Source organism: Gavia stellata, chromosome 2 (genome assembly GCF_030936135.1).
Source record: "Gavia stellata isolate bGavSte3 chromosome 2, bGavSte3.hap2, whole genome shotgun sequence".
In the NCBI taxonomy this organism is placed as follows: Eukaryota; Metazoa; Chordata; class Aves; order Gaviiformes; family Gaviidae; genus Gavia; species Gavia stellata.
The window spans coordinates 31417503-31426901 of record NC_082595.1 but is presented as its reverse complement, the minus strand read 5'-3'; positions in this window follow the sequence as shown (position 1 = coordinate 31426901).

The following is a 9399-nucleotide window of genomic DNA, read 5'->3' as shown; positions in this document are numbered from 1 at the left end:
GCGCCGCAGGGGGAGGGAAGCGGACAAGAGACCGGCGCCCCGGCCCGCCCCGGCTCAGCCCCGCCAGGAACGGCCACAACTGCGCACGCGCGTCCAGGCCGCCTCGCCCTCCGCGGGCGGCGGGCGGGGGTGGGACGGGAGCGCGAGCCCCGCCTCCCCGCGCAGGCGCGGCGGGCTCGCGGCCGGCGGCCCCGCCTCCCCCCAGTGGCCGTCAGCAAAACAAGGCGCACGTGCGGGGCAGTAGAGCGGCGGAGCCGTTGCGGCAAGGCAGGGGGCGCGAGCGCGGCCTACGTGACACCCCCGCCCCCCCCCCCCCCCCCCCCCCCCCCCCGGCTAAGGCGGGGAGAGGCTGTGAGGTGTGCTGGCGGCCCTGCCGGTCGTGGCCTCGTTGACAAAAGACTCCCACACCCAAACCTACCCTGTGCCGCTCCGATGTCTGCCGTGGAAGTCGAATGGCGTTTGTACGCTTAAGAAGTTCTCCTCCGCTCTTCCCGGGAAATGCAGCAGCTGGGGACGCTGCTGCGGGGGGCGGGACGCGCCTGTCCGGCCACTCGCCAGGCCGCTCACCAGGCCACCCTCCGGAGGAGCAGTCCCTCGGTTCCGGCACAGAACTGCCTGCCTCGAATCTCAGCCAACGGCGGTTGATTTTCCCGCCAGTGAGCACGCAAACATTTTTTCCCTGGTGCAGAACCTCCCTGTGACAGTTCCTCCTGAAAACTATATGCCACTGTCCAGCTTTAGTCCTAAAATGTCTACCTCGGATGCTTTGATATCCCGCCCCCCAGTTGCCAGCATTTCAGCCAAAGGCTGAGCCTTTCGCTGCAAATCTTTCTGCAGGACATGGTATATACAAGCTAAGAGGGATTTGAGGGTTTTTTTCAGAGCCCCTGACTTCACCATTGCTTTTCTTACCTCCGAGATAAACCCCAAGGAAAGTCAGATTGTTGAATAAACTTCCTGAGTGTAATAGCACTTGATTTATATTATTCTTTCTTTGATGTCTTATTAACTCCCCTGTGATCCTGGTTCGTCTGGCAGCAAGGGGCACTAAGAGTCCACCACAACAGCCTGTCCATCTTTCCCTCCCCAGACAATACTTCCTGTGTGTTCTCCACGTTCTTCTTTCTGCCAGCCCTTTTAAAAATTCCTCTTCTGTTATTTCTGGGTTTTAATCTTGTTGCTCACAACTTCTCATTCTTTCCACTTCTCCATCGTCTCCCAAGCTGTAGGAAAAACTGCATCTGCCTGTCCCAGCCATTTCCTTACCCAGTCTATTGCTGGTCAAAGGTCAGCTTTTAAGTTCCTATCTCTAATCAGTGAAACAATACACGTTGAACCAGCACCAAGAACCCCTCAGAGAATCTGCTGATTATTCTTGATGTTGTGGATACATAAAGACTTGCTACAGTTTTCCAAGAACCAACTCCTTAACGAGTTCATACTATTAACAGTAATTAGAGGTTATATACACAGGTTCCCAAAGTTATCATAGCCCTGATGCACAGAGGATACTGAGGTCTAAAATGTCACATGTGAGCATTTCTCTGGGGTATCTGCTCTCCAGAATCCTGGAGGAAGCTGAGGGGTCTTCACATGAGCTGCATGGATCCCAGTATGTCACAGACCAGAGCTTTGTGGCTGAAAGCTGTCCTCCAAAATGGTATGTTTTGATGGTAAGGTTGGGCTTTAAAGAAGTCTGGTCTAACGTCACCAAATCCTTGATAGATGTTGGTTATTTTTGATCAAAAAACCCAAACCAAACCCAAACCAAAATTGTTAACAAAAAAATCCCCCCAGACTGGTTAACACAGAAGTAGACAGATTTTACTAGATTACTAAAAATATGTCCTGTTATATCAATAAGGGAACACGGAGATTTAGACATCTTGCACTGTATAAACAGTACTTTAGGCTGAGAGACAAATTGGTCTTTTCAGATGTTGTTTTTATTTTGTGCATCTTGCAAGATGAGCTTGCCTATATGGAGGTTATATTTGATAAATATGTCATTGTGCTAATGCCACACTTCTCTGCCCCCAACCACTCTCAATTAGTTTATGTGCACATGCCAATAAAATACATTAAAACTGTAAAGCTTTCTATAAAAGCTATTGGTAATACTGAAGAGGAAGATGGAGGTTGAAAGAATGGTAAAGCAAAGACAGGGGAACATAACAGATTAATAGGATTGGGTGTTTCAGTACTTCTGCTTTATAGAGGAAGTTAGAACAAAGGTTAAAATTCAGAAATAATGAAGATTGCACTAGGTTAGAAAGTATATAGCTGATACCTCAGCGATTTGAGAATCTAGGGTACTGTATGTTAGTTAAGATCATTCTTTCTGAGTAATCAAAAAATAAATAGCTAGAACTGACCTCATTGGTGTCCATCTTGAGTATGAGGGTGAAGAGAACCAAAAGCCAAATGTTTAATTCATCTTCTGATTTATGGTTTCTGTTGTTTACACCTGCTAGAAACTTCTGGGTCATGTAAAAACAGATATATTACGTCAAATTCTATCTGCAGATCAGGCATTTAAATACTATCATTTTTCCCCACATCAGTTTCACCACAATTATTGTGCCTGTAATTGGTTGTGGTTGTGAAATTGGTGCCCAGAAGGACATGTTGAGGTTTCTTTAAAAATGCTAATCTAAGTTTTTACTAACCAGTGTACCATAATATTAGGGTCTGACACCTTAGGAATGGAAGAGGACCCACAAGATCTCAGAGCCAGACTCAGGATGAGGTAGGCTGTGAACGCTTTCTTCCAAAATAAAATAACCTGACTTCTAGGACCTTGCAGATTTGGACGCGGCTTTTAATGACCTAGCATTGCAAGTGGCCAGATCCTTCTGTTTTCCTTGGCCGTATTGTAGGGAAACGAAGTTCAGTCTGGATCTGAAGTTGGGCCGTGTTTTGGATCCACCTTCACTGTGGGCTGGGGGCTTCTGGCTGGGGCTGGGGTGCAGCTAAAGGTGGGATGGATTATTACTTGAGAGAGTGATAGGGCATGTCTTAGTTTGGTCTGAAGGTGGCACTACAAGGCCAGATGTGAAAGGCACTACAGTCGCCTGACACTATAGTGTATTTTCTCCATTAGTTATGGCTGTGTGGCCTACAGTCCCAGCTGCGAGTCTGAGGTAAAATGGGGAATAATGCATTCTGCCGCACTTTCCTGTTTCTGCTCTGCTGAATATGGAAAGCAACCCAGTGTATGTGGAAGCTGCAGGCTTCAGATTGATTTGAAGCAGCAATGTTGGCTCCAGCAACCCAAATGAAATATGAAGATAGGTGATTGATGCTCTGAGAAACCTCTGAGATTTCTGTGACCTCCTGGTACTCAGCGTCATTGGCCCGCTGACTTCATCTGAAAGATAAACTGACATCATCTGAACAGTCATCTTCAGCTTCCACAGAAACTGCCCTCAACCTATGAACATGGTTGTCAACTCATGTAATTGCAGTTATGCATGGAAATATATGCGTTGGATCCTTCTAAAATCACGGGCTCATCCCTCAGGTGTTAGCTCAGAGTGATGGGAGCTGGTGAAGAAGGTGACTGCAAAGGTACATTGGTGCTGTGATTAAACTCCTTTATCTTGCCCCATGGTGAACTTTTCCAAGAATAAATACGAAGCCCACAAGCTACACTGCTGTACTGGCAGCTGGTGATGGCTAGAGTCCAGCATGCTGTATGCTAGCTATCTTCTTTTTCCTTTTATCATGCTATCTTCACCAGTAGTAGGGAGAAGGCAGCCACACTGTGCAACCTGGTATTTGTGAAGAATCACCAGAAGCTGGGGTAAGCTCATTTTAGGATAGTTTTATGCTATACTGTGGAAGCACAAATTTGCCCTAATGTGGGCTTCGATACCATCTCTTTTTGTCTTACACAACCCTATATAATAATTTTACGTGTTTTGTCCAGGGAAGCATATTAATGCACTTTTACTAGCATAAAGGTATATGGAAGCCCTATATTTAAAAAAGAAATGCAAAGAATAGAAAAAAAAAATTAAAGGAAATCAGACTATAGGTCATAGCTTTCAAAAACAGTTAGTGATTTAAGTTGCAAGAGTCATGTAAATAGAGTGAAGGGGCCTAAATACTTATTTCAGCATGTCAAGAGAGGCACAGGAAAATAAAGAAAACAGAAATTTGGGACATGTTACAAAAGTACATTATTCATTGACAGTGTCTAGAACAGAGAGGTTTGTGACACTCACCTGTGTTTTATGAAGTTAGCCTCATGGTGTCACTGGTTAACTGCTCTGTTGATGAAGTAGTGATAATGGGATGTAATTGGCTGCATTTGTTTACTTTTAACAATAGGGAATGGCTGAGGGGTTTGATATTTTTAATACCACATACTTGACCTCGATTTGTCAATAGATTACTCAGGGACCCTCAAGGCCACGCGAGTGTTCCCCCTTTCAAGCTCAAAGCCGTTCTCCCTGCTCAGGAGAGCTCACACATAATGAAAATGTTGCTCATTTGGGTCCTGTTTCTCAAGCGAATATCCTCGAAGACGCAATATAGCAGTTTTGATTCAATTCTGCAGCTTCAGTTGCTTTGAATGCAGCACCGGGAAGCAGTCCAGGCTGGCTTTGGACACAGGTGTGAACACACATGGTTCACCTGGATGGCTCAGCAAGTAATGCCTCTGTCTGGGTCAGTGTGTGAGCTGCATGCTCGAGGAGGAACTTGTCTTGTCACGTCCCGTTTTACATATAACTGAGTGGTGGATGCACGATCTCATGCTCACTATGTGCTTTTCTCCTAGCCAGCTGAATGAGGGACTTCTCCAAATGTACCGCGACGCCTGTGCCTTGCTGTGGTGAGGGCTGCAAGTAGCAGTGCAGCTGGACGCTGGCCTGTGGAAGTACTCCCATGTCCCTTCTTCAGGTGTAGCCTAAACACACACTGGTCATCTGGGCACCACCTGTATCCGTGCAGAATGAGAGGCACCTCCAGAGAGGGCTTCAGTCCAGGGATCATCATCATCCATCCGTCTGAGAACAGAATGGATCACCTTCTCTCCATTGGCTCTGTTATAAAGGGAACCCAATGTAGACTCTGAAAAAATAACTTTTAGATACCTAAAATGAGGAACTGTCAAACCCCTCCCCAGGGGGTCTGGCCTTATCTTCCTTTTCTCCAGGCCTTGCTTGCGCAGATGGAGGAGGGACAGGGATGATGCACCAGGGTGGTGGGGAAAGCCACCGAATCCCCTAGGCCTGTGCCCTTTGTCTGTCCCCTGCCTTCCTGCCTCCCCAGGGACCCATTGCTGCCAGCATACTCACAGCAGGCGCTGCCTGCAGCTGCTTTTGGAAGCAGCCAGGAGGTATGTGCAGTCGGCTGATGGTATATTGTTTTGCAGCTTCTAGTCCTGCTACTGGTAGTTCATCATGCCACTGGAATTCTAACGGGCAACCTTTTGTTCAGGTTTGGCGATTAAAGCCAAATTTTAATATGCTTATCTTCCTCTTTGAGCTTACATGTCTTTAAACATGTGGTCTGGTGACATCCTTGCCTCTGAAAGCCGCTTTCATTAAATAATCTAACCAGGCTGTGAAGCTCCTGGAATATGTTTGTTTTGTTGTGTGCACAGATGCGATGAGAGGTAGACCTGGTGGGACAGAGGCTGGCAGTGCTAAGCTGTGCTCAGTGGAGAGAGCTCCCTGACCAGCAAAGGAGTCCTCTGGTCCACGAGGTGCTGCGGTTTTCAGCTGCAGTGTTGTTAAAATGAGCTGCAACTGCATTTAATGCTTTCCCGATATTGCTGTCCCTCCTGAATGTGGTGATGTTATGCCAAGTAAGAGGCCAGAGAAGGGCACACTGCACACCTGTCATGGCTGTAAGGAGAGTTCGGCAGCTGGAAGAGGCCTGGGAGAAGAGAAGGCAGCCATGCGTGAAGAGATGTCTCTAGGGCTAAAATCTTGACGTGGCTTTGCATGAACCTGGAGATGTGATCTGTGCCAAGATGGTTTGAGAAGATGGGTCTGCAGTGAGTGTTAAGCCTTTCACTGCTAAATATGTGCTAAATTTCTCTGAAGCCACAGAATATTTCTGTCTTAAAAGCTGCGAGATTAGCATTTTTTCAACTCGCTATCATACACTCATGAAGCATTCCACAAAAGAAAATCTCTTAGTAACTGATCACCTATTAAGGGATCTGACTTTTGGATTATTTTTTTTAGACATACATAAAATTCAGAACATCTGAGGTCTAAAGTCACCTTTTATGCACAGGATTTTTGGTATAAAAGACAAGGCATCCACCTTGCAGTTTGCTGGGACAGAGGTGACTGAGCTGCCCTGTGCGGATGAGGTGTGCAAGCTCCCTTGTGCTACAAGGAGGAACGCTAGACATGTTCAAGAGTGAAGGAAGAATTGGTGCCTAAATATAACAGTATCTGTGTAGCAAGTGAACCTCAGTTCCCAAAATGCAATTCTGTCTCTGGCCATGCACATCATTGTTCATGGCTGTGTTTCTGCCTGGTTCACCTTCACTTGGAGATAACCTTGTAGCTATTCTTTTCCATAGTATTTTTTGGAAAAGAAAAAGTTTGAAAATACTTGTGGTCTGTGAAGAAGCTTCCTTCCTTTCTCCTTTTTTTTAAACAACATCATCAAACTGACATGTTGATTGAAATGAATGGGCATGGATTTCCATCCAGCCTAGGGTGCTAGTGACTGAATATTGTTATTGATGGCTTATATAAAATGTGTTTGATGATCTTATCTAGTTTCCTAGCTGTTGCTGTCACACAAAAGCCACACAGATCTGTTATCACCAGTTAGAGGAGAGGTTGAAGACAAATGAGGCAGATACGTTTTTCAGCAGATGTTACAGAATTTTTAAGTCTGTCAGAAAACTCGACCCTCACTGTTTCTCTTTCAAAGCCAGCTGAATGTTTTTGTTCCTTTTAGTCTTTCAGGTGCATTGTACCTACCGCAATGCCTACAACTGTGTACATCAGAGGCACCAGCTCCTCACAATGCCTCTTGCTGCCCGTGACAACTGCCCCAAAAGGGCAAATTCCCTTTCTCAGCCGTGAGGGCAGGTACACTTGGCAGCACCTCCTTCTGGTTGAACCCATGTGTTTAAGCCTGATTCTCACATATTAAGGTCCCTTTGGCCCACTCTGGCATTGTAAATGTCCCTGCAGCAGGTACCTGGAGTGCAGGATTCAGCTCGTAGCTTTTCTGCAACTGTGTTTGTCAGATACACGGATTGTCTTGCAGTAGGCAGCTTGGAAGCTTTCACACTGCTTCTCCTTTTAAGGCACAGGGAGCGTATGCCAGAAAAGCTCTTGGGCTGTTCCATGGAAGGTCATGCCAATGTCAGTCCATGGCAATAGGAAGAAAATGAGTTTTTTAAAAAAAGGCAAAAATCCTGCTGAGCTCAAAGCATAAATTGAGCACTTCCCTTGCTGAGTGGATGACATGTTGCCTGCGAATATAGGATGCTCTTCTGTATAAACAAAAGAACAGAAGAGGTTTTCTGTGCTGGGCAGTAAAGTGAAAAAGAAATGGAACTGAGCAAAATCCTAGTCACAGCTGAAAATATCAGATGCAATTGACTCTCTACAGGAACAACTCATCATCCTTTAAAGCTATACAAATACCTATTTGCAGGCTTTTGTCAATTAAGCCATGAAAGCTCTGCTTGTATGTTGATTTCAACATTGTCTAGATGGACAAAGTCACTTAAAGCAATTCAATGTAACAGAAGCAGTGTAGGTCAGCTTCTTCTGGGAGACTGGAGAGGATAATTTTCTGACACCACTTAGCTAATGGGGTGATGTACATACTCCGCAGATCACTGACTGTGCTCAAAGTTTTGGCTCAGGATTAAATTTTACTACAACTGAGACACAAAATCCCTCTATAAGTTCCAGAAACCAGATTTAGGTCTGCATAAGGTCCTTAAATATAAAGCCAATGTAAACAGCACAGGACTTAATGAAAATCCTATAAAAGTATAAATCCAGTGGATTTACTTCCTGAAGGAGCAACGAGAGTTAGTTGTGCAGAAGCTACGACTGATCCTGCATGCCTAACTCAATATTTTGTAACACATCTTTTACAGCAGTGTTTAAGCACCTTGTATGTCGAGGAGATTCACACTGATTAAGACAGGAAAAGACTGATTTCACTCCCTCCTTTGGGGACTCATGCAAGGTTGTTTTGGATGATCTTCTAGGTGGTTTCTGCTGCATACATTCAAAAAGACAGTCTGCATCATCTTCTGAAGGTACATAGTGCAAGCCCGCTCTTGTTTCTCATGGGAGAAAACTCCACAGCCCCACTGTGTTCTTCTTTCAGCTTCTGCACCTTGTTCGTGTTTGGGTACATTTCCTCTGCACAAGGGCTCAGAGTATTTTTGTTAGTAGTAACAAAAATGTCACTCCTTCTGAGATTGTAAAAGGAGATTTTTAAGGAGATTTTCCTACAGCCTGTCAACACTGAAATTATATTAAAAGACTTGTAACAAGATTTAAGCTCTTGGGCCTAGGCTTCCAGTCGTGATCTTGTAATGGGATAACTCAAGTGATGCTCATGGTCCATACTGATGGGAGAAGGCCCTGGGTCTGAATAAACAATTTGTAGATACTTAAAAAATTCCATGGGAATCCAGGCAGGAGATCGAAGCTTTCTCTGTTGGAGACATTAACAAAGATAAGATTAACAAACACTGGATTATCCTCAGATTAAAACCCAGCCAATTAACAACTCTTGCTTTTGCCAGCTTCATTTCTGACCCATCATGTAAAAATTGGTACAGAAACCTCACGGATTCATTAAAACTGAAATATAGAGGTAATTTTGTTCATTGCTGTCAGCAAAGCAGTTGTTTACCTGGGTTAGCTCAACACAGCCAGGCAGCAGTGTCGTGGTGGGCAGTCTAGAAGCGTCGCGCTTAGGAGGGTTTAAAAGAGCCCTCCTAAATATGCTGTTTAGGCCCTGCTTTCCCTATTTTACATTCTTCCTTTCTAATTAACTTTTAGTCAAGGCAATTAATATCTTGTTGCTCTACAAATTGCTTCCACAAAATATAAATCATCACTATATTTTCATATTATCTTGTCTTCATGACTAACCAAAAGGAATTCTAGTAAACTTATAAAACCAGCACATTTCCATTTTCCTTCCTAACTAGGAAAAGGCTTCCTATAACCTTTCTGGGTAACATACTTACATGCCTACAATGAAATTCACTCTCATTAGGTGAACATCTCACCTCTAAATATTCCCAACCTGTATTTCTGCAAAATTAGAGTATTCCCTCAGGGTTGGGAGAGACCCTCCTGGCTGGACTGATAACAAGATTACACACTGATAGGCAGCCTTTCTTTGGAAAGAAGTTTTAATACATCTTCAATGTTTAAT